We start from the raw sequence: 26950 nt of genomic DNA on the forward strand, positions 1-26950 counted from the left end.
AACTGACCCTTAGGGCACTTCGCTTGATACCGGCTGCCAACTAGACATGGAACCATGTGCACTTGTGCTTCTATTTTCAGTTTAATGTTACTCTCTGCTTCTGGTACTCTTTAACATGACTATGAAAAAATAGTACAATCACTGAGAAATTCTCAGAATGGAGTGAATTTAATGGCCTGCCCAAAATCTTTGGATATGCTGATGGCCTAGCTATTGTAGGAGAGACAGTAGATATAGTACAAGGATGGCATAGAGACATGAAGGAAGTGTCGGAAAATGGGGCTTGAAATCAATAAAAATTAAAAAGAAATACACTGTATGGTTGTAAGCTGATGAGAAGATCTTGGACAAGCTTACTCAGCAGTCAATAACCATAGGTATCTGCCAGTTAGACAGTCTGAATACCTAGAAGCATTAATTACCAATAACAATTTGAAGAGAGAGGAAATCAAGGCATGGTTACAAAGCAAGAATGTAGAGAATTTTCAGCTACAAACAAGTACTGAGGAAGTCCAAGCTTGAGATATACAAGACAGTTATAAGGCCAAGTGTGTGAGATGTGGGCACTTACTAAGAAGGAAGAAAAATAGCTAAATATCTTTGATAACAAAGTGGTGACAAATTCTAGGGCCAGTAAGGCAGAAGGATATGTTGAGAAGATGGTTAAGAGGGAATTCTTGGAGATCTATGGAGAACCATGAATAGTAAAGGTAGTGAAATTCAAATTAATTCCAACTGCAGGGCATATGGTTAGGATGATGGAAAACAGACCAATTAAGCATATCATGGAAGGACATCCTTATGGTGGCAAAACTTGTGGCTGACCAAGGAGAAGATGGAGGGATAATCATAGAACTCGAAGGGACCTCGAGAGGTCATCTAGTCCAGTCCCCTGAGTATGATCTAAGAGCTCTTGATGTAAATAACATCAATGAGAAAAATATGTCCTTGAAAAAAAGGTGGGAACAAATTGTCAGAGCGGTCATGGGTCTCTCTGGTCACTACATCCAGGGAGTAAGTCAGTCTAGTCAGTGTGTCCTAGATAATGTAACTGTCACAAATGAAGTCTGACCCTGTACATACCTTTGGAAAAATTCACAACTATTCCTATGCATCTCTAATTCTTAAACACACAGAAGTTGTTCTTGCAGAGGCTGGGCTCTGACAGGGCCAGACCAAGAGGGCAAGAACATATTAACCCCTCATTACATCCAAATTTGATTCTTGAAGTATTATAACCACTTGCTAAAATGAAAAGTTTCTCTTTTTCTCCTTCACTCAAGACAGTTTTCTTGCCAGCTCCCAGTTTTAGTCTAAATCAATTATTAGTTTCCCTAGCTATTAATCTTTTTCATATTTGCCTTTGTCTGATAATTTTAGAATTTTGTTATAGCAGTATTATTATAGCATTCAGTGGCCCCAATCAAAGTCAGAGAGGGCATCACTGAGGTAGACCCTACACAAACACGTAAGAGACAGTCCCTTCCCTGAAGAAAGAGAAAATGAGTAATCTTTGTTATGTAGACTAGCTAACTACATGCACGACTGGCATCTTTTTTGTCAATTCTAAAAGATATTAATATCAGAAATCTCTATTAACCCCTGTCTCTAACATCCACTGAATTCTCTTCATGTATCACGGTACTTTTATCTTCTCAGAACTCCAGCAATTTTGTTCATCATGACTTCCAATGCTTAAATCCAGAGTGGCTACCCTGCAGATAATTGAGTTTTACTGGTATTGTCTAACATTTGCCTTAACATAGTTTTCAAGATGATCCCCACAGTATATGGTGCTTAAAGGTCTATACTGTATTTCTGGACATGTCTTTTTTTAACTCTAGTTTTAAATTATAAAATTATAAGTTTGACACTTTCCAGCGCCCTGAAATCTCTGCTGAATCTAGTGACCTTTTCTGATCCCTGTGTTCATTTCCTTAAGAATTATAAATGTGTGTTACAGAGGCTATATTCAGCCAAAACCAATAGAAGCTTTGCTTGTATAAAGATTATAGAATGGGGTCCTTAGTGGTTTTTATAACCTTTTAAAAATGTCTATGAACTTTTATATGAAATGTATATTTCTAACCACAATTAATTAGCAGTTAAAGCCAGTCTCCATCCATCTATGATTGGTAACCATTAAAAATGAGTTATGTCAATATGTTTTTACAGTCACTTCTATCTGGTGAGTGTAACATCAACATTTAGCTTTATCATTATGTATTTTTCATCCATGATATGAAAGTGGCTGATGTGATTTGATAAGATTCACTTTTGTCTATCCTATTTTCCCCTTTCATATTGTACTTGCAGAATGCACAAACCGGTGATTTATTTATTTATTTTGTGTGATTCATTCAAGTGTTACATATTTACTGTGATTTGATATATGACCTAAGCCCCACAAATAAAACAGAATAACTTTATTGTGTGATTTTGATCTTCTCTTGTCAAGATGAGACAATCAAAATGGACTAAATTTCAGAATTAATATCAATCTCACCTCTAGCTGTCATATAGGTACTCCTGCTGCAAAAACGTGCTCTGTAGAGTGTCAAGCTGAAGACATGGCTAGTGGGATACAATAAAAAACATTTATGTTCTCAGTAATTTGGCATCTTCAGTTTCCAAGTAACTTTAAATGTAGTATAGTGTGTCACATACTCTCTGCAAAAAGGAACCACTCTTTTGTGTAGATATGTTCCTTTTATTTTGTGTCTCTGAACATTACAATAGTAATGGGCCAAATCCCTGAAAGATGTAAGAGAGCTGGTGAGCACCCACAATTCTAGTGGTTATTCCATTTGGGAGAAGTGAATGAGCCATATTTTGCAGAGGATATTTAAGGAACAATGAGCTACGAAAGAACACGTTATTGTATGACATAATCAATCTAAATGTAAGTATCCCATGTTGTATAACTACAATAACGCACAAATACTATGTTTTCAAAATTCTTGTGTTCTTAGCCTAATATCATTTGTAAAGGGGGTTTCCTACCAAATATTAGCAAAAGAACCCATAATCATAGAGATCCATAGTGCAGGTACGCCATAGGGAGGGCAGCCAATGACCAGAAAAATGGACTGGTAAAGGACTTAAAAGGAGGTACTGGATAAAGGAACAGAACAGGGACGGGGTTCAGAGACTCCTATGATCGGTACAGCAAGGAGCCAAATCTCACCTCCCTCCCCCATTCTCATAGCCCTCCTTAAGACTCTTGCGAGGCTAGTGGATGGTAAGGTCCAAGCCATTGGTCAGCTGGGGGACCTGGATGGAAACAAAGAAGGGCTGGTGGAAACCCCAGAGAGTTGATTTGAATAAGCATGGATTTGCCTGCACTGTACACTTTATCTTCCGGGTTAGTCCTAGACATCTATATAATAAAGTTTTGGCCTGATTAAAACCATAACAAGCCTCCTGTCCTACTTGCGGTATAGCCAGACAATAAAATTGTGTTAGATTTTGTGATTTATAGTTTTTGGAGTCTGCAGGAGCCTCACTGACACCTGCTTAGAGAATTCATGAAATTACCCTTCCAGGATCTGCACATCAGCAGTATCATTAATTTTATTCCTGCATCAGGGAACAGGAAATGACCAAATTACTTAATGCCTGGCCATCTTGTATATTGCAAGCTGGAGGAGATATCACAGTTGCTTCCTTTTTTCAATAACTCCCTGGAACACTTAATTTTCAGCTGAAACCAGCCATGGCAGATTGGGCCTGCATAGTCATCATTCTGTCAGTTCTCAGGGATAAATGCGAGATCCAGTTTATTCTCCATGATAGAAATATGAATTGTGTTGATTTTATCCACAGCAAAACTGGTATTTTTACTGGAGGAATCTGCATGATCTGTTTTGCTTTAGTCGCATGAATGTATATTAGAAGGTGTGAGATCTGCCAAAGGAACCTAAAATGAGGTGCCTTCTGCCATCACCAGTACTCAACTTCCCTACGGCAAGTCACTATAATAGGTATCCTCAAACTTGAGAGGTGAGTTTCTTTGCTCATTCAGTTTATCCTTAGCTTAATAGATCCATCTGAAGCCATCTTTCATTCACACCAACACAAAATTTAAGACAAACAAAAACACTCTTGTAATGGAACTGTCATGCCCCTCTCCTTAAGTTAAATCTTCACAAAAACATCTGAGTTACCCTGAGAGGTTGTGAGCTAGAACACAATTCCTTTGTTTTAAGAATACCACAGTGATGTATAATTCAGTGGGAAGGCTGTTTAAAGAGCTCATAAAACCTAAGTAAATGAGGCTGTTTAATTCCTAGCTCATAAAACATTCATACAACACAGGAGAGCTTGCCTACATTTAAACTTATTATAAGACAAATGCAGATCAGCCTATCCTTATATACTGACCTAGCCAGGAGCGATGTGACTTTGCTTCAACAACATCAACACCACTTGCATTTTAAAAAGTGATCGAATGTAATTTTCCAACGATTTCCAGGACCCCACTGTTTGCAATCCCCTTAGACTGATAACTGCTGTGGGAGCCCTGTAGTTCTGACTGCAAGAGGTTGGTCATGAACTATTGCCTTAAAGTTCATCTGGAAGCTCACATTTGTGAACTCAAACATATAAAGAAACATTTTCCTGCTAAACCAAATGTCTGTCTCCTTCCTGCCCTCTACAATTTTATGCCATTGAGCTAGGCCTTTAGACGTAGACATTCACTGGTTTTTTGCAGAAGTGTTGAGACCCTATCTGCTCCCATTTTTTTAAAAAAGTCTCAACCACATATTTATTGTGTGTTAATGTATATATGTATAATCTCTGTAATACAATAAAGAGGCGAGATCCTGGCTTCTATATGCTTCTGTAAAGAGGCCTCAGTGGTATAGTGGAGAACTTAAGGGTGTACAGCCAACATTCATGACCCTCTGCAGCCTCTAATGCAGGGGGCATACTGGGAGTGGGCTGGCATGTATCGGGGCAAGAGTAGCAGTGCTCATAGTACTATAATCATTCTGGGCCGCATATGTCCATAGAGGCAAACATGAGTATGCTGGCATAGAACTGTGACCCAGCATAGTTTGAATCCAGGCTTACACCCACCTTTCTCCCCCTTTCTCCAGGGCTCCAACTTTTATCTTGTGCCTCTCAAGAATCTCTTTTGTACTCACACTTAGAAATCAGAAACATACTGAAACTAAAACCTAGATGCATTTAAAAGGTCCTGTGTATTCTATGATTGTGCATGGAACTCACCTCAGAATATGAGACTTCATCTAAAATTTGGTGTGATGAAATCAGGATTGCAAAGTTAATTTTGAAACAGTGAACTAAGTATAAAACCAATACAGTGATGCCAGCCTGAGACTACAGAGACTCTGAAATAATAACTGTGAGAGGGATAAACAGCCTCATTCAGGGCCCCATGGACTCCATGATGCCATAGCCAAGGTATATGGCATTTTTCCAAGATGCCACAGAATTCAACATTTTTACTGTGGAATTCATCATTTTCCTCCAGCCAGGTGCCTGGCATTTTGTTTTGTCTCTTTTGTTTTCTCCCTGCGCTGCAATGTCCCATGGAATGGGAATACAACCTGCATCCAGAGTTTAGGCTGGCCAGCAAAGCTTGTTGGGGAGCAGTGCAGCAGCTAAGGTGCAAGGAGATGAGCTACTGAAGCCATCTGCGAGAACTCCTTCTTACTTAGTGTATGTGGAGGAAGAAGGTTCTGAACCAGGTTGCCTAGACAGGATAGTGACTGCTGAGGCCAACAGAACCATACCCGACTGCAGAGCATACCGACAAAAACCCACCATGAAAAATAATCATTACTGAAAATACTCAGTGAGTAGTTTTATGTTAATGAGTATATTTAACTATAAGTCCTAAAACTGGGGAGATGGGAGTGAAGAGTGTTTCATGGAAGTATAATTAATTAACATTGCCACAGAATTTAGAGGTTCCTGCCACAGAATTTAACAGTGCAGATTGTTGATCTCCTTTGTGCTCTAATGTATATGTGCACTAAAGTATATGGCTCTGTATTTGAGATACCACAAAGCCAAAATAGACCACAGCTGGCTGCTGATGACAGGGAAGCAGACAATTAGATTTGGGAGAAGATGGCTGGGAAGCAAGCCAACCTATGCTGTGCAGTGTGTGACAAACTGTTTAGATGAATAGCGTCAGTGCTCGAAAAACAAAAGAAACAAGAAATAATGATGGTGGCTCAGCTACTTTAGAACAGAAATTTCTCAGTGACAAATACAGGGTTTTTTAAAAACTTGTTACTGATACCATGAGATATAGAGTTTGCTGTTTATGAAGATTAATTAATTCATACCATTTAGAACTAGCAGCATGCCTAGAAGTATTTTGGGAAGACCTATACTGGGAGGGAAAACAACAGGCATAAAATGGCTGAAATAGCTGATCTGCAAAGGAAATCGGAGGGTTTAAAAAGAAAGATTGTCTTAACACCCCCTGAGGTTTACATCATAGGGGGGAAGGGGATGTAAATAGCAAAACTTCAGGTATATGTTTCATCCATGTGAGCTATTTCTCAGGAGTTTTACATTGCTATAGCACAAAATTATACTTTTGCTTCAAATGGATACTATAACACTGAGTATTTTAAATCATGGTCTTCATTTTTTTTACAAGCAAAGGGGAGGCAAGAGTGTGTTTATGTCACCTTATGTCAACTGATCCTGAGGCTGGCCAGGGTCCAGTTTGGCCCCTGAAGCAAGTTAGAGGAGCTTCAGTGTGCTGCTCTAAATTGCAGCAGGCTACAGCAGCCCCCAAAGGCATTTTCTAGCAGCTGAGGATCACTGGATTGCAATGGCGGCCTCTTGCCCCAACAACTCTCACTGTGCCAAAGGATCCATGAAAGGCGGCGTAGAGAAAGGTACTCCTGTCCTGTGCTCCCTTGGGGTTCTCAAACATTGAAGAATTCTAGGCTAAATCAGCTTTGCAGCTGCTATCCACTGGCAGACTGGTTGGGGTGGAGACAGCCATAGTGTGATGTCATATTGCTATCGACATGACTGAGATGGCTCAGAATATATTTTATGTTACCAACTGAGAACTATAGTATTAATGTCCATATTTTGTATCATAAACACATTTGATCATCAAACTTTTTTTTTACGTTTTAATTTATTCCACTCCATGCTCCTAGAGTTAAATATAACATATTCTAATCTACATTATTTGAGAGCCAGCTGCTCTGAGTAGGCTCAGACAAAAGATACGGTTTCCCTAGCAACACAAGCTATCAGAAAAAGTTGAGAACTCCCTTCTGAAATACTCAGGTCTTCTTTCATTTTGTGATGCTTATTCTCACAGAGTGAATTGTACCCCTGTGAAGGGAGCCTGCATATGCCCTACTTTGTCTTACTCTAAGCAAGGCTTTAGTGGCACTTAAGTAGTGTAAAGGCTTTGTAGCAGACTCTTTGCATAGAGGTTACATGATAGGTTCCATACTCAAGGCTTTAAGAACTCACAGGCTGCGTAACTTTCCCATGCATCTTTTCAGTTTAAAAAGTCCATAACAATGACTGATTCAAATTTGTAGTATAAATTTGTTTACAAAATTAGGTAAAACTGAAGCAACTGAGAATGGCAGTCATTTTCCTTGGGCGGGGGGGAGCATCCAGTTTCAACTTTCAGTTTCAACTTCACAAGCATCCAGTTTCAAGACTTCAGTCACCCCTTCTGGGGAGGAATGGAAAGCATCCATTTTCAACTTCACAACTTCACATGTAGTGAAAGTGTTTTATAGAATGCTTGCACTAGCATCTACTCCAAATATTAAAGGAGATAAGTTCTGAATACAGTATCCAATACCATGTGACTGCTGCCAGAAAAGCCTCATTCTGTTCCTGTGGAGCCAAAATGGCTGCTGAGACATGCTTTGTAGGAGGAAGAAGGAATGCCATTACAGCTAGAGGATGGAGGCTTTCATTTCTGAAGATCTTATTCTACAGTACTGATACCGTGGAAGCCCCAGAGTGCAAGAGAGCTTGCACTACCTTTTACCCTCTTTTCATTCACATTAGGCAGTGGTAATAGTGGCCATTATGTCCCAACGTGGAAAGTGTATCTCAGAACTCAATGGTGGCAGACATTTTAGGTAATTTGTAATGCTGTAAGATTTTATTATTAATTCAAATTAGGATACATGAAAATGATTCCACTTTGTGGCCTGTCCTATATTCTGTCTAACTCTCTTCTTGTACTTTAGGTAATATGACTCCACTTATGTGTAGGTAATCTGACTCCACTGATGACCTCTTCCTGGCTCATTCACTCTTCTCTAGTCTTACTTTCTTCTATGTGTTTGTCACTTTTACCTTCATAACACTCTGTCACCAACTCTGTGATTGGTTTTCCTTCTGCCTTTTTGACCACTCTTTCAGCATCTTCCATGGGGTTTTCACGTCTTCCCCTCTCTCTTCCTCCCCGTTGGTAACTGCAACTGTCTCTCTGCCATCTCTTCAGGGGTCTCCCACTCTCAACTTACAATCAAAACAGGAAAAATAGAACTCCTCCATCTTCCTCTGCATGACAGAAAACAATCTTCTCCTTCCCTTCATCTGCACAGTGGATAATTTCACCTTCCTTCTTGTATCCCAGGCTCACAGCCTCAGGTCATATTCCCTTCTCTCCTCCATCCTTCATATCCATGCTAGTTGGCATACTTGGGTGGTCTCATTTGCCTTTCATTATTAGGGTTGTTAAACACAATTCACTGGAAAAAGTCATCCCTCTGTGTTTATCATTGCAGAGGACATATAGTACAATGACCTTCTGCAGTTCTTATTTTATGTCGTCTCTTTGGGGACCACTCGGCCAAAAGTAGCATGTAAGAACTTTGCTGTTTTCACTGAGTATTTTCAAATGTTGACATAAGGCATTTGATATCCTATAACCAGTTGTCCTGTTACCTGTATCACAGAAGTGGCCATTAAAAAGTCAACACTTGCCAGCAAAACAGTAACATTTGAAGTACTATAATTTCCCCCTATACCTAGAATAAGAAGTTCCTGCCATAGGAGTGTAGTGTCTGCTGGCAAATGTTGAATTTTTAATGTAGTATGTTCATAGCAGTAGTGGCTACAAAATACTTGAGATTCATGAGATGGAAAAAGGAATTCATAATATTACCCTTTCAATTCATTGTGTGACCTCACTCTCCTTTTCTTCCCTTGTGAGTCCCTATTAGTCTTCAACAGTTGGCAGTGTAAGATTGTTTTTTCAAGATGAACTGAACAATTGCAATGTGATTAAATTTGACTCTTTGTTAAAAGATTTATCCGTCTAAGTACAATTACTAAATAAATATTAATGATGGTTGCAAAACATGATCTGAAAAACACTTGGCATCCAGTCACTAGCACCTTCCTAGGAAGTGCATTATCAACATTACCATCACTAATATATTTAAAAAGAACATTTCAGCAAGGAAATTTCAAGCCATATATGTGACTTCTTCTCTAGCTAATATGCTCTGTGAGTCAGTATTACTGAAGTGCTATATGGGGAAATATGTGTTCTTATTCATAGTGAGCCAACTTCAACTCATTCTAGGATGCTTTTTTCTGTATAAACATTTTAATGTTTGGCTGTTCGTCCAAACCTCTTAAGTTGCAGCTTTCATGCAGTTGAAGTTTCATGAGCATTAAAGCTGTGAAAGTTTTCATGGAACCTTAAACTTGGTAAAAGTGAGAATGGGTTTGAGGTCTGATATGCTTTACAAACCAAGCTGTAACATACTCCTTTCAGCCATTCTGGCCTGATTGTTCATGACTCCTTCACTATGCCCCCCTCCTCCTTGATATCTTCTTAAACCTTTTATTTTGCTATCTTTGGGGCTTAATGGCCTTCTTGCTGCCTCCATGACCTGATGTTCTTCCATGATCTTCATAAGTCACAGGCTAGCTACTCTGCCATAGTCTGTCTTTGGGAAGCCACCAGATACGACATTATTCCCTCATTTTAGAGTACGCTGCGGGTCCAGAAAGCTCCGATTTAGAGCAGTAGGAAATGGAAATCCTCTGTTCCTTCTGCAACATCCCTGCACTAAGCCACAGAGTCAAGTCCTACCTCATAAGGCCTAAGACAGCCCTATAACATGCATCATTTGCAAGATCCATTGTGTTAAATTTATGGCATAGATTCATTAGTTCCCAGTAGGGCATAATGATTCACTGCCTGAATGCCATTACAATGTCAATGTATATTAAGAGTGACACCCTGCATGCTTAAGGGCTCTCGTGATTATCTTATATAAAGTCCTACTGAAATAGAGTGGGATCAGATCAGTTTTATAATATGCAATTTGTGTTATATAAATTTTATTAAAAGTGAAACTTTAATCCTATATTCTTACAGTGTTGCAGAGGAGGTTTTATTCAAATGTCACTTCCTGGACCAAATTCACAGGTTAGACACCCTTCTAATCAGTTAGATTCCCTTACAGCTACTTACACTCACTTTGTCAATGTCTAAGGGAGTAATTTACATACTAAGGTGGTAGGGAAAGGAAGATGGGAGCTACTTAAAACTATTTCTTCTTCCAACCCCCTGTTATATAAGGTTAACCAGTGTAGATTTCCTTAAATATCCATAGCATGGGTGTAAGTAGCTCTATGGGAGTCTAACTTATATTACTTCACATATTATCTCTCAGTTTGGCCCATTGAACATCATTCCCTCTGCAGCTTTTCAAACTTTGGAGGTTTCTGTCCAAGCACAGTACTTGCTTGTTTAACATTAACATGACAGTTTTGTCAGTTGTGACTACTTCATATTACGGACCAGTGGTCTGCAAAATTTGAATTTTAAAAACTACAGCACTATTTTTTTAAGCTGAGGGAATACAAAATAAACAAACAAGTCAGAAACAGCTGAACACAATTTATTTTCCTAAACTTAGTAAAGACCAAGTTTACTGAGCGGAAATGTTGTAAAAAATAATTCACCTCATTCTGTTTAATAAGCTGTACAATAAACTGACTCACAAAGGCAAGCCCTGAGCCCTTTACTTTCAGGGGATTGCTCTTCCTGCAGAAAATCCCTTGGTAGGAGGCTTTGAGAGCAGAAAAGCTCATTGTGGTTCCTTTCATTGAATTTTACTCCCATCATTTGGGGTTGTAGAGTAACTCCCTTATTTGCACTGGTGAGTGCTTGCTCCTACAAGCCCCAGTGAAGCCAATAAGAATACTCATATATTTAACTGCTCACAGATAGGGCTCAAAATCTGACCCTCTGGTCTGTGGACTTCTCTGCCATGTTTCCAGGCCCCATGTTAGGTAGCAGCACATGACCACTGCAGCCACATTGCGAGGGTTTCTACTCCAGTATCAAACATTCTAGACCATGCCTCTAGAGAGGGGATCCTATGGTACAGAGATGCCTTGTTTAAACTGCCTTGATGTTTCAGCAGGTTTAGCTCTGGTTGCCAGGACAACGCATGTCTCCCTGGCCTCCATCACATGCAGATCCTTGGTGCCTCCATAGAGTATAGACCAGAGGACTAAGTCACACAGAAGGAGGAGATCTGCACATTCAGGGTACCTTCTGTGCACCAATCCTTGGAACACTGAAAGCAGTTGAGAGCTTTTCTGAGTAAGGATTGCGTAAAAGCTCATTGAGGATCTCAGTATTTGGCACAAAGTAAATGTTTAGTGTCTGAGTTGAATAAATCCCTTTATAGGAAGCTCTCTATGATCATTATGGATCTGAGTGTGCCACTCTTATTCACTGAGATTATTACTTTACTATGTAAGTAGTCCCACTGATTTCTATGGAACTACTCATGTGGTAAGGTGCTACTCAGTGACCTGAGTCTTATGTTAACTGCAGTTGTGGAAACAGTGACTCTATGAAGCATGAAATACTCATTGTAAAGGTTTGTATCAATGATCTCTGAGACAAAGCTACTTTTCTCAGGCCTCTGCATGTATCTGAGTCACCCTCTTCCAAACAGCACTTCTTATTGCCTAGTATGAAGTATCTGTGTCTTGCCCAATGTGCACACGGGCAACTATGGGTATTCTCCATTTCAAACCAGTATAGGAACAGGCTGATCATTTGTTCTTAGCCTTGAAAATGGGGTAGCAAATGAAAGTAATCTATACCACGCTTTCAGCTGAGTCAAGTTTACTTTCCCATTTGCCCTGACTCCAGGGCTGCCCAGAGGACTCAGGGAGCCTGGGGCAAAGCAATTTCGGGGGCCCCTTCCATGAAAAAAGTTGCAATATTATAGAATACTATATTATCATGGGGGCCCTGGGGCAAATTGCCCCACTTCCCCCCCCCCCGGACAGCCCTGCCTGACTCAGATTTGATGGTCTTTGTGCTGAGTACAAAGACAAGACCCCTTTCCCCCTTCCTGCACAAGAAGAATAGGTGTTGGTGTCGTGCAAGAGGTCCATAGTCCATGGCCTTCCGTTCATGGCTAAGCCAAGAGCTATGGAAGTCTTCCCAAGGGGATGTTTCTGTGTGTGAGCACCAGGGCTGCCCGGGGGGGGGCGGCAAGTGGGGCAATTTGCCCCAGGCCCCGGGTCCTGCAGGGGCCCCCACAAGAGTTTTTCTGGGCCCCTGGAGCGAGGTCCTTCACTCACTCCAGGGGCCCTGGAAAACTCTTGCAGGGCCCAGGCCCCCGGAGCTTCTTCCACTCCGGGTCTTCGGCGGTGGGGTATCCTTCTGCCCCGGGGCGGAAGGATCCCCCATTACCAAATTACTGCCGAAGCAGAGGCCCCCTGCTGCCAAAGACCCCATGCCTGCTGAATCCTCTGGGCAGCCCTGGTGAGTAGGATCTTACTCCTGCGAATTACTCACCTGCGAATGCATTAGAGACAGTCACAGTTTGGCCCATGACATCAAGAAACTCCATTGCTGTCTCTGTGCAAGGTTCTAAGCTGTTACTCAGTCCTCTTCTATCCAATATTCAAGTTGTAATGAACAACTAACCTCAATCCTTTAACAAAGTCTCAAGGATTTCTCCATTTAAACATCACTTACAGAAATGGACAGGATGATTGCTCTTATCTTCCTCTTCTGTGCACTACATCTGACAGTCACAGTCTCGTTAACCATGTCTGCGAGCAAACCCCATCGCTTTACATTTTCTGATGGTGCCGTGTCTCCCTGGCAAGTGTCTCTATTGCTTCAGAATCTAAATTAAGGTTCAAATTCTATACCACTCCTGCAGCTTAAAGCTGCTCTGAGGCTGGTTTAGCCAGCCACAGGAGCATCCCTCTAGCCTAGTGGGACCCTCAGAAACCAAAGAGTCAGCATAACTCCTTCTATGCCATTAGTCCTCCCAGTGGTCAGTGCAGGGCATGTGGCTGAATTGTCCCTGCATCCTGGGGATCCCTTAGCACTATAGGTATCTGGCATAACTTAGTGCAGCCAACAGGCTGATGACTACTCTGTTGTGCCAAGAGACAATGATCATCCATGTTGGCCTCAGGCTTGGAGGAGTACAAAGCCATATTTGCATGCATACTCTGAGCTGTGCAAAGCACTCCTCAGCCTCCGCTCATGAGCTGGGCCTTCCTCACAAGTTTAAAATGAGAAACAGATGTAAGCCAGCGTATGAGTCTGTAGCAGCTGTGAGGTGTGAACTCTCCCTATTCAATTCAAGGAGGTATTAACTCTGAAGCTAAACCCTGCCAACTTAAATGTAAATAATGTTAACTATTTGACAATTGTTCACAGCATGCGTGAAAGAGGAAGAAAGATCAAAGTACGATGGTCTTCATCATTTGAAAGGGTGGCATTTCCTTTTGGCATCAAACATGGGGACAGACTGTGACCGTACCATTATTTATTTATTTTTCCATTCCGATGTCTGATGCTGATTGGATTATGAATGGCAGTGGAGTTGGGAAATTAAAATTAGTAATATAAATCTCCAGTCTTCATGCTGTTTTCTCATTCCGATCCCACTTATCTCTCACAAATGTTCACACACCAGATTTTACACCTAGTGCATCAACACAGTAGTATAAAATCTTTGTATTATAAATAGATGTGTGAATAAGAAATAATAGGATACTGAATTGCAATGGACTCATTGTTCTGTTAAAAGTACTAGTTTGTGACCCAAGGATACAGCTTGTTGTGCAACACCAGGAATATCCCAAGGAAAGAATTGTGGCTCAGGAAGTCACAATTTCTTCCTGCTCCTTGCTTAATCTGGGGTGGGGTAGTAATTTACCAGCAGTAAATTATTACTCCCTCCATGTCTCTCTAGGGAGCGAAGTCTAGATTCTCCCCATTCTCTGCCCTTTACCCTTGCATGCCCAGGTAGGACATATGGGGAGAAGACGAGAATCTTAATCCTCTCTGTATCCTAACATGGGCTGGCAGACAAAATCAAAATCTAGCCCTTTGAGAAGTTTTATCAGGCCATTCCAATGATGTCATTAGCTCACAAGTCTAATAGTGCTCATAGCGTATGATTGTTAGGCTCCTGAAACATAGCGTGCATGTTATGTGGCCACACTGATACTTTTTTTAAGACTAAAGGAAAGAAACCCTGGCTTTCCTCGTCAGATCAAGGAAGCATCAAAGATCAAGGAGGTTAAAACAGTACACACTATGTGTCTCCAAAATGGGAACATAGAGCTTGAAAATCTTAACCAGAAGAAGTTAATTGATAATTGATTACTGATAATTGATAATTGTTATTAATGATCACTAATGAGTGACATACAAATAACCAATGTTCAGACTTAGTATGTGCCAGATGTCACGTTAATTACAACTGAAGATAGTAGTGGCTCAGCAAAACACGGAAACAATTAGTGTGATAGACTCAGAACCAACTCACGCCTTGCTGAAGTTTTGTTCCATCTGTATTGCAGCACAGTGTAAAATGTACTGAGTTTACTGGGTGGGATTTTGTTCAGAAATTCCTAATAGCCTGTAGTATAACAGTGCTTTGTTTCATAAAGGGTAAAAATTACAGTAAATCTGATTTAAGCAAATATATTTGCTTTGAGTGCGTATTATCATGGGATAATAGGCAAGGAACTACAAATTAACATGCAGTGAATAAAATAGCAAAACAACTAGAGTTAATGGCTAACTGAAATTAAAATCCACTCTTTACCAATGAGGCATTTGTTATCATTTTAATGTTTCCAATATACTTGCATTTTTAAATGAAGGTTTATGAACTGGAACAACAATAAACCAATATGCTGCTACACTGTTATTCAAAATATGTAAAAGCTGTTTCTTAACCTATAGGTATTCCCACTGTAAAACATCCAGAAGTCTGACCTTCCTCCATACACATATGAGTTTCAATTCTTTGGCTGTAATATGAGTGCTAATCTGTTTTATATGAATCAAGTTAGTCCCAGAAAAAAGATTTCAAATCAGAGTTGCTAAGGACAGTAGCAGGGTCTGTATTGACTTTACATTTATTCTTGTAATTAGCTGATGGGAAAAACACTGCATACAGCTGAATTATGGCAGCCATGCATCCATCACAATATTTCAATGTCTCCCAAACTTGAGACACTGCTTATGCAGGGAAAGCCCCTTGCAGGCCGGGCCGGTTTGTTTACCTGCCGGGTCTGCAGATCCAGCCAATCATGGCTCCAGGCAATGGGAGCTGCTGGAAGCGGTGGCCAGTAAGTCCCTTGGCCCATGCTGCTTCCAGCAGCTCCCATTGGCCTGGAGCAATGAACCACAGCCACTGGCAGCTGTGATAGGCCGAACCTGCGAATGCGGCAAGTACACAAACCGGCCCGGCCCACCAGTGGCTTTCCCTACACAAGCGGTGTCCCAAGTTTGGGAAACATTGCTCTGCAATATTGTCATCTGTGACCAGAGCTGGGAGTGGAACAGGCACACACAAGACCACTGTGTACACAGTATCCCACTTATGTGGCATATGTCTGGCAACTCGCTCATGCACACACACACACACACACACACACACATAGCATCTACTGAGGAAGTATATAATATGATGTTGCTGTTTGTCATCCCAATTGTCATAATGAGATTACATGTCTAGAGTACTGCAGTGCCAATTACATGGATCTGTGCTTTAATCACCTGGAAAACTGAAGTTAGTGCAGAATGCAGTTGCATAGTTGTTATTTCAAGAGGTTATGAAGTTATGTATGGAGGTTATGTCAGCCCTTCTAATATAGGGTGTCCAGGGTAATGATCTGGGGACCCTCTACAATTTATGAATTCTGGTCAATAAGGTGAAGTTATTATGAAAATTGCTGTATCATGGAATGTTTTAGGTCTGTGTATCTACCATGGCTGATGAGCCTTTAATCCAGCCCCTCATAGGCCAGGGACAATTGTCCATAGTGCAAGATTATAAGCATTTGAATAGATCTTACCAAGGGAGAACCAAAGAGTAACTACATCCTGGGGGAAATCAGTTCTAACTTCCTTCAGTAGAGTGCTGGCATGTGGAGAAGGGAACATTCCCAATGCAGGACAAAGATACCAAGGTGGTGCTTGCAAGCATCTAAAAAGGATTCACAGAGTAAAGACTTAGAGAACCATATGGGGAGCCTGTGGCAGGAGAGCAGGAGGGGATGGATCAGCCAGAGTCAGAGAAGACGTGATTATTGGGCCTAAAAATGTATTCTAATTGTAAATTTAAATGTAACAAGTATGTACAAGGTCATAAGATGTCACAATAGCCTATAACCCTTTTTGCTTGCTTTGGAATTAACCATGTGGGAAAGTATAATGTGTAGATTTGATGTATAAAGCCTTAACTGGTTGAGGAATATGCCTACTTGAGAGCTCACCTCTCTCCACAGGTCAAATGTTGCAGTTACTGTCAGACAGAGGCACTCAAGCTGCAGCCCCCCTGGACGCATAAATGAGGCAGGCTGCCGGCTTGTCTTTTCCAAGAAGCCCTGTGGCTTTTAAATTAATTCCTTTTTGAAACAGCCCAAATGTGTTGGTCTTTAGGGCATGCTGCACAGTCCATCTCTTTGACTGAGTGGTTGGGGATGGCGGAGGTGTGTGGGTTTGGAGGGGAGGGTTGTTGGGAATCGAGGTGGAGGATAATTTGTTTTGTTATGTTTTTGCTCTCCTGTTTGTTTTCTGATATGGCTATTGAAGATTTTTCATGGTTAGTCAAGGTGCATAAAAAATCCTGGGATGAGCATCTCCTATGGGTTTAAATGAAATTAAATAAATAAGCCAGATGAGAGGAACCCAAAGGTAATGCAGGGCCTACTCTGCAGCACTCCCTCATATAGTATCCCTTTAAGCATAGGAAGACTATAACTCTGGGCCCGACACAGAAAAAGTGTTTTCTTTCCAGGCAAGAAAACAAGAAAGGCAAACTGAAAGGATAAAAATACTAAAAATAAATCTATCCCTCACTAACCATCTTGATCTGGGCTCTCCTACGCCCATTTAAACCTAGGTAAAAGGCTGATTTATCACACAGGAAGAGCATGCATATGTTTTCACCACTCCAGAACTGCTGTTAGATATGTTGCAAATGACCTGGAAACCTGCAGCACGACCCCCCTCCTTTCCCTCATGTCAGCCTTTAGATGGCCTCTGGAGCCACTGTAGCATCAAGCTAATGGTTGTGGGTTTGGGTTTGGTCATAATACTGTTAAAGTTCCACTTTGTGGGGGTAGTAAGAGCAATTTTATATCACTGAAGTGGGATCCAATAGCTTTATATGGATTACAGCTTTAATCATTCAGTAATTAAACAAAAATCTTGCTGGGGTCTATTACGGAGGAAGTGCTGAAATGAGAACACAATTTCCCAAGTAGTCTTTACTGTATGGTATACATTCATTTCAAAGGTCAAAACTATGACCTGAAAGCTAACCAAGTCAATGATACACACAAACAAGGCTTGGGTTTTGCATGCATGTGGGATGTGCAAAGGAGAATTAAAAGCTATTTAAAAATTAGTAGTTTTATGGTTCAGTGCATGAACTGTAAAATCCAACAGTGACAGTGAATTTCATGATAGTGAATGTATTTTCCATATTCCAATCAAGCATCATCCTTTCTACTTCCTCTTGTGTAAATAAACTCTATCCAACTTTTTTCCAGAGATGAATAAGTGACTATATACAAGCAAATAAAAAAGAGAACAAAAATAGATCAATCACCTTAAACCAACCCTACAACATGGGAAACAGGATAGGCTGGTAAAGAGATATGGAGACTTTCAGCAGCTGCAGCCTAAATCAAAGCCCTGTATAGTCTCAATGGGAATTTTTCTCCAAGACTAGTTAGCAATATCAGGTGTGTCATGAGATACATGAAATATGCTGGATGTCTAAGTTCAGTCCCTGGTGGAAGTCAGCCAGAATCCAAAAACAAAAGCCCCAACATGGATGTTATCCTCAGGAAAGAACACATGGGTGAATTGGGACAGAGACTGAATTAACCTCTAATACAGAGGTGGTTACTGGAGGTCAGGGTTGAAGCATCTGGGTGGGGAAGTTTCTAGCTCCTCTGCCATGCTTCACCAGATCTAGGAATAGAAGAGTTCTTACTACAGGACTAATAATCTGGCTTCTTTCATTAATTAGCAAAATTAATTAGGTTTTAATATAGATGTAAATACCCACATTTACATTACTTGTAAATAATGTCATCTTCTCTGATGCAGGTAATCTTATAACCTGATTATGTCATCATGAAACAACAATAAGGAACTCCATTCCCCCTCCCACCAATGTTTGTAACTGTCATCTTGTGTATTTAATATTCCAGTTATTAAATAAACACAATGGAAAACTGCTGCTTTTGACACCTCTTCCAGTTTATTAGCAGCCATGCACATTTTTGGTCTGCATTCTTTGAAAAAAAAGAAAACATGAAAAGCAGAATAATACATGAGTGTGCACAAAATTCTGACGAAGAATTTTGTTTTCTTAAAAATAAGTTTTAGATTAATGCTCATATTCTTCTAAAAGTCAATAACCAGTTGCCTCATGAACAAGGGGGATAAGAAAATTAAAATGAAACTTTAATATAGTCAACATTTTCAATAAAATGAATCTAAGAAACTGCAGACGATAACTTCCATTTTTATTAGGTTGATCTGATGTGCAATAAGTTTGCTTAAATCGGGGGTCCAATGTCAGAGAGACTATCCAGATCATCATTCTTATAGGACATGTTCTTGATCTTAGGTGACACTATATGGTGATCAGACGGAGTGCTATGCTAAAGTAGTCAGAAGGAAACTGAAAGATCTAACTATCCATAGCTAAGGTTTTGAGGTCTGCCATCCATAATAATGAATGCATGAATCAGCCCACTACGAGAGGTCTAGCCACAGAAAAAATCCCTACCTATATATTAAGATAATGGAAGGTGTCAGGCTGTTTGTCAGTGACAAATTATCACAATATCTCCATCTGCATCCTTTCTTCCATGTTCCAATCTACATTAGTCTCTTCTGCTTCTTTAGATGCTTTCCACACTGTGCCCTAACAAGTTCAATTTCTGGTCTTCCTGGTATGGGCTGTGAGTCTCCACACTAATGGTTTTGCAAGTATTTACATGCACCTAAACACACATCAATCTATCTCAGGCAGACATATATATATTTTAGGTTGATAACATTCTTTAACATACTGTTAACATTTAGACTGAGGGGGCCTGTTTCCTTCCACCTCACATAGTCATTTGCAGTAGTGCAAAATGCTGCTTTCTGATTTGGTAGTGTGTTACATGCACTTTTCATTGTTTAAAGCTAATCAGGCTGTCACCATGCCTTAGTGGGTCACAGCTGAGCATACCAGATAAAGGACAAACTGCTGAGAAATAAGGTAGACTCACCCCACTTTGGTGGTTATTCTATCATTAGATATACCAAGCCAGTAACAAAAGTAAATGCCTGTCTCACCATACTGGTTAGCCAGAAGTCAAAAATGAAGTGTCTTTAGGCATTCCAGACTTTGTTTCACCACCCAGACACTAGACTTTATGATGAATGGCTATTGAAAACCACTTTCATCAAACAAAGGGTTCTTCTGATCTCAAGAGACCAGCCATGCAGCCAGGTCAATATATTACTCAGATCTTACCCAATAATCACGCTATTGCCAATCTTTTAGCAATGAAAATCTAAAGGTTTCTTTATAAGAGAAAAGAAAAAAAAAGTTAAAATGGCTAATAGATCATATACATAAAATCATTGCAAAGTTTTTATCTCAGGTTTGTGGCAGTGATGTTATAGACTGCTGGATTGTAAAGTCTCCAAAAGGTTGGAAAGTCCTCAGTCTGTAGTTCAATATGCTCCTTTTAGTTGTAAGTCTATAGTCCACAGAATCAGAGCAGGAAAGAGGCAACATGGAGATGATTCAAGGGTCTGTTATACCTTCTGCCATGTGCTTGGAATTTTACTGTCCCAGAACAAAGTTCACAGTACAGTTTGTGGAAAACTACTGGCACAAGATGGAGTCCAGGATCACATCAACAAGTCACGTGGCTTACTGACTTACAGGGGCAGCCATTATCCATATTCTGGCTGGGGCATCCACAGGAATATTCACCAGGCAAAAGGAGCTTCTTCTATGACCCATTGTTAGAATTAAGTGTCCTTAACAAGTCATCAATGCGTAGCTGTCTGACTCTTAGGTAAATCTTATCTGGTGGATGTCACCCAAGAACAAACACATTTAAGATATAGTTCCACAGCCAATATTCATAATTTCAGATACAGTGATGATACATGGATTTAAACAGGATAATCATACTTAGCAAAGCATAACTTTTCCACTGACATCTTACATGATATACTTTGTACAAGACTTCTTGCCATTATGTAACCGTGGCAATAGCACTGATATAGATGGCTATATTCAATCATACAGCACCACACAGGCCCAGTCACTTTGCATTTGATTTTTCAAAAGCACTCAGCATTGGCCAAACTCTGCTCCCACTGATATTAACCTTCAGTTGGAGGATTAGGCCAGAGCTGAGCACTTTTGAAATGCCACTTTCCCTGTCCATTGAAATATTAGCATTTATTTTACAAACATAAAAACAAGGTGAAATAAAACTGCAGAACTATAATAGCAAATACAGGTACAAATAATATACTTATGACATTATTCTTAGCGCCACAACTTAATAATATGAGTAATGTCACAAACAGGAAAGAATACAGAAATCTTACCACTAGGGGAAAACATAATATCTGCATTTACCTCTTAGGGTACAAGTTCCTTGAGGCAGAGACTGTAGGCCCCACTAAAAGTATGGCCCCTTTACAACACTCTGAAGTGTGAAGAGTCTTTCAAGTGGGTATGAATTACACTTTCATTAACTTTAAGAGCCCTTCTGGCTGCCAGAGTGGTGTAAAAGGGCTTTAGGAGAAATGAGAATCGGGATCTGTTTTTATAATGGTGTCCTGTCCAGTACTGAGCACATAGTCAGAACTACAAATAAATAATATGATAATCCTGGCTCTTATACAGCACTTTTTGTATTTAGGTCTCAAAGCACTGTACAAAGGAAATCAGTATCATTATCCCCATTTCATAGATGAGGAAATTCATATAAATTAATAAACTGATATATACTAATAAACCAGAATGCCTCCCATCACATACTCCAGTTGGGGAAGTCAACTGTTTTTCACAAATGTTGATCAGCCAAAAACACACCACAAGTGCTTTGGTCAGCATCTTGCTTAAATTTGGATCTGAGTAGGAATTCCACATGGTCAACATGTACCATGTGTCCTACTTATGTTTCTAAGAGCTCTACTATGGAAAACATTCCTGTCATAATTTTAACATCTTTCTTTAATAATACTGGCCTGAGTGGAGAATGTTCTGGTACTGTTCTATATAGTGAGGGCAAGAACATGGGGTGAAACCAATGTCAAAATTCCCATGGACTTCAGTGAAGCTAGGATTTCACCCCTGATGTTTAGTAGTGTTCCAGACTTGAAACACATGTAGGTCAGCCTATATGTGAGCCTCTCTTTTGAAAGTGCTTTGCAAAATTCCAATTCTATCTGAAATAGAGAAAGCACAACCAGTTATAAGCTTTGTTATTGTATTGGGTTTTAGTGATTATTAGTAGAAACTCTAGTTTTTCCACCTGCCTTCAAATTAATTTACATAAATGTAGGTCTTCCAGAGATGCGCACATTTTAGCTTCTCCGCCAGTGAGTCAGGCAGTGTAAGGCTCAAACTATTCTTGTGATATTTTGTTTTTCTTTAATGTGTTAGTTCTGTCTTGTTTTTTGGCTATCCTACTTAATTATGGTTTACTGAGTCCAGAATAGCCAGGCAAATACTACAACTGTATCAGATTTATTAGCCTTGCTAAACAGTCTGCTCCAAGCCAACTTAATCAGAAATTCTGTTCTTTTGCATAGTGTTCTGTTTAATTGCCCCTTTGCAGTTATCTGGGAAGATAATTTTTTGTATTTCTTGTAATGGAGTGTAAGGTCTGCAGACTAATTATTTCTATTTCTATGTCTTTTATATTTGTTAACGTTTCTTTTTGTTTGACCAAACATCTCCATCTCATTTGGCTCTGAAAGGAAGTCTCTGAAGCACTGTTCCCAGGCTCTTCTTTGCATTCTTACCTTTTTGTTTTGTTTTTCAACTATACAGAATGTACAGCTATTGTGTAGCATATTTGCAAAAAAGGGAGAAACAGATAGAAGCATGTACTAACCTCTTAATTCATGTATACAAGAAGTAATCCATTAAAAGTCCAGGCAATTATACAAGATGCTACTATACACAGTGTTTACATTGTCCAAGTTTATTTTTTCCGTCACAGTATGTCACCTAGGCCTGTAAGTTCCCCATCTGTTTTGAATCCAAGTGGGAGGGGTTTGCTTCCTCAAAACTTGGCTGCCAAGTATGTCTAAATTCGTATGCTGTAGTAAAACTCCTTTTGACATTTTCCTCAAAAAATATATATTTACTGAGCTTAAATAGCAACTAGTGATTGTTGTTTTTACTTCAGTTACCAAAATACCCAACGTCCAATTACCATTCTAGGGATACTGTATGTCGGTCTGAACTCCTAGGATATATAATTGACCTTATGTTGGACTTTCGCTTTAGGTTTTGTCAGGGCCAGTGCAAGGATGTTTCATGCCCTAGACGAACTTCCATCTTGCGCCCTCCCCACCCCCTCGTGCCCCCGCTCTGAGGCACACACCCCCCACTGCGGCAGCTCCCCCTCTCCACTTAGGTGCCGCAAGCCTGGAAGACAGGAGAAGTGAAGCTGTCTCGGTGTGCTCAGAGAGGAAGCAGGGCAGGGATGAACTGGGGCAGGGAGTTCCCCTGCGTGCCCCCCCTTTTTTGCTGCAGGTGGCCCTGCCTGCACTCCCCTGCTCCAGCTTTCTCCACCTAAATGCCGGTAGTGACCGGGGCGGCTGAAGATCCAGCCGCCGTGGTCGCTGCTGAAGAAAATGGCACCCCCCAAATTCTAGCGCCCTAGGCGACCGCCTAAGTCGCCTAAATGGTTGCACCGGCCCTGGGTTTTGTGCTTTCAGTACTGTCACAACAAATACACAGTGAACTGACAGGATAAAACATGTATAGAAAAGCCATAACTGAACAGACCAAAAGAAAAGTTGCAAGTAATAAACAGTTATCCTCCAACCTGTAAAATAAAACCAAAATCAAGAGCTGCTTGGGGAAGTTATTGTCTGATTCTCAGTCACCTGATAATTAAAATGCAGTGAAGAGGTAACTTTATTTCCGTCTGAATCTGATGCCATGAACAGCAGATCCTACAGACTGATGGAAACAGAAACGCATCTCTCACTTCTAATTCTTTTTTGAAACTACTCTAATCATAGAAGCAGACTGCCCCCAGACAACGTTCCAAAGATGTAATTTGCAAATATTTTTCCACTTTTAAGTGTAAGAAAACTTTTTTTTATTTTAGTTTGTTTTTTAAATAAAAACCTAAGCATTTGTTTTTTAATATCTGGTTTCCAAATCTTGTTCCACTAAATGTAAAGGAATATTCTAACATAATTTTATCATACTAAAATTATAGTATGGGGGAGGCAAGTTATAGATGACATGTCAAATCAGAGAAGAGAAGAAGGGCAGAAAGAACTCAGGAGTTCATTGTAGGTATCAAAGAGCCATACAAAAAGTGAATTAATTTGACTTACAATTTCTAGTAACAAAATTCAGTTAGAATAGTCTCCTTCATAAGGCTCAGTTTTAAATGTAAAAGAGCATCTGACTAAGCCCTAAACTAAGGTCTAACCTGTACTGAGTCATGACTTGGACTGATCTTCAGGCACTGGAGGCAAGCTTTATAGTTTCTTAGTTCCACTTCCTTTTTGGTATCAGCCACTGAGCTTTTTAGGTCAGGGCAGTTAGAAGGAGGAAAAAGGAACCCTTCCTCCTTCCAACTGTCCATATTTGAATTAAAAAAAAGAAAACAGAGAGAGACTTTGTCACTCTTACCTTAGGAAAGTATCTTTTTGCCTTAGAATTTTATCTGAAACCAGGAGAAACTAGCAATACTTGCGGTTGTGTCATAACATTTTTTCCCAGATCTGGACCTTAGCATCCAAAATATGGGTGTTAGACATGAAAACCTCCAAGCTTAGTTACCAGCTTGGACCTGGTAAAGCTGCCACCAGCCAGGAATTATAAAGTGCCTAGCTCACTGTGGTCTCCCCAAAACCTTCCCTGGGGGACCCCCAGACTCAGATGCCTTGAGTCCTACAACAAAGGGAAATAACCCCCTCCCCTTGTTTCCTGGTTACTTCCTCCCAGGCTCCCCTCCCTGGATGACCTTAGGAGATTCCCTGCTTCCAGTCCTGGAAACACAAGTACCGAGAGAGCTAATCTCTCTTCCCCCTTACCCAGAGGGTATGCAAAGTTAGGCTTAGTAAATCTAACACAAAGAGATTTCCTCCCTGACTTCTTCCTCCCACCAATTCCCTGGTGAGCTGCAGACTCAATTCCCTGGAGTCCCCACTAAAGAAGAACTCCAACAGGTCTTAAAAAGAAAGCTTTATAAAAAGAAAGAAAAATACATTAAAAATAGTCTCTGTATAAGGTGAAAATATACAGGGTCAATTGCTTAAGAAAAAAAGTGAATAAACAGCCTTATCCAAAAAGAATACAATTCAAAACACTCCAGCAACTACACACATGTAAATACAAAAATACAATATAAACCTATTGTCTTACTATCTTTGTACTTACAACTCGGAAACAGAAGATTAGAAAGCCTGGAGGTAGGAAAATCACTCTCAGAGCCGAGAGGGTCAGACATAAGACAAAGAACAAAGAACTCACACCCCAGAACTTCCCTCCACCCAGATTTGAAAAAGTCTTGTTTTCTGATTGGTCGTCTGGTCAGGTGTTTCAGGTTACTCCTTCCCAGGTGAAAGAGACATTAACCCTTAGCTATCTGTTTATGACAGGTTGTACCACCTTTTAGGTCATGTATTTGGATTTGTGCACCCTGTGCTTGGGTTCTCTTTCTCTTTCTTTGCCAGTGGAGATTTAAATATAATTTCAATTAAGTTTTTTTTTAAACCACACTGTATCAGAATCCCATAATGCTCGATGGCTAAACAAAGGTTAAGTGAAATATTACTGCCTGAGAAAATATAGTGCTGATGCTGCAGTGGTAGTTTCACAATATGAGGAACAGAATTGTAATAATGACCATGAAACTAACTCTCACAAACAGAGATATTAACAAAAATATGTAAATTGTTTTCTGGCTGGTGTTTTGTGTAATTAAAATGAGAAAGAAACTAATAGTAATCAAGAGAGGTATATCATGTATTTCTGCTGAGCTGTGGAACTATGAATTATGTTGTAGAAATCTACTGGTAGCTAAACTCTTGCAGTCTGTTTTTGTACATTGAACTCTTCATTGTATATGTCATATCTGACAGAAAATAAGATATATGCTGTTGAGGCTTACAAAATATGCACAGCTTACCAAGTATAGATAATTATTTGTGCTGGGATTGTTTGGTGCACAAAACACAAAGCTAGATAAGTCAAGGTCTGTAAGATCGGTGGTAGTACAGTGGTATTTTGGGGACTCTGCTGTCCATTATAAAGAAGCAGGGTATAAAAACAGCCCATTTTTGTCATCACTTTGGGGACAGACACAGACTTGAGATGTAAGACATGATTGCTGCAGAGTTGATCCCCAGAGACTAGTAATCTGTGAGCCTCCCTGATTTATCTTTGATTAATAAATGGATTAACCCGAGGGTATCTGACATCTTATCAATAAAAGAATTGAACCTTAACAGTCAGAATATAAGTAAAATACTTTTAGGTATTAAACCTTTAATAGCTTTGCATCTTGGGTTTTCTCATTTTAGTGGTGGCATGGTCTGTCACACACTGTACTGATATAATCTGTCTCATAATGTACATTGCATTATATGAACTGATGCAGAGAATTTAGTTTGTATATACAGTATGGCTTAGTTTTAGCCTCTAAACCACTACCAATAAAAGTAGTTTTATTGATTCATGGTACAATTTCCAAAAGCACCTACATGACTGGAGCCTAATGGCATTTTCAAAAGTGACAGAGGTATTTAGGATCCCATTGACTTTTAATGACTTTGGGTACTAAGTACCTAAGGCACTTAGGCACTTAGAAAAATTACCCACTGTATCTGAAGCACTCAGAAGAGTAGTTTGACTGATTTGGCATTTCACAGGGACAATAGAATAACTTTGATATTTTTTGTTTCAATTTTTGAGGGCTTGATTCTGCTACCCCTATTCACATTGAATAGTTGGTTACAAAGTAGGTGGTCTTACTGGAATCAGTGTGATTCCTTGTGGAGTAAGCTACTACTCAAGGTGATTAGGGCTAACAGAACCTTGCCTGGAATTTAAATTTTATATCCATTGATATTTTAGGTGTGGTATTTAGTATCCAACAATAGTCCCACTTGAGAACCACACATAGGTGGATTTGTCACATC

The sequence above is a fragment of the Gopherus flavomarginatus genome, chromosome 1, assembly GCF_025201925.1.
Source record: "Gopherus flavomarginatus isolate rGopFla2 chromosome 1, rGopFla2.mat.asm, whole genome shotgun sequence".
NCBI classification, from domain to species: Eukaryota; Metazoa; Chordata; order Testudines; family Testudinidae; genus Gopherus; species Gopherus flavomarginatus.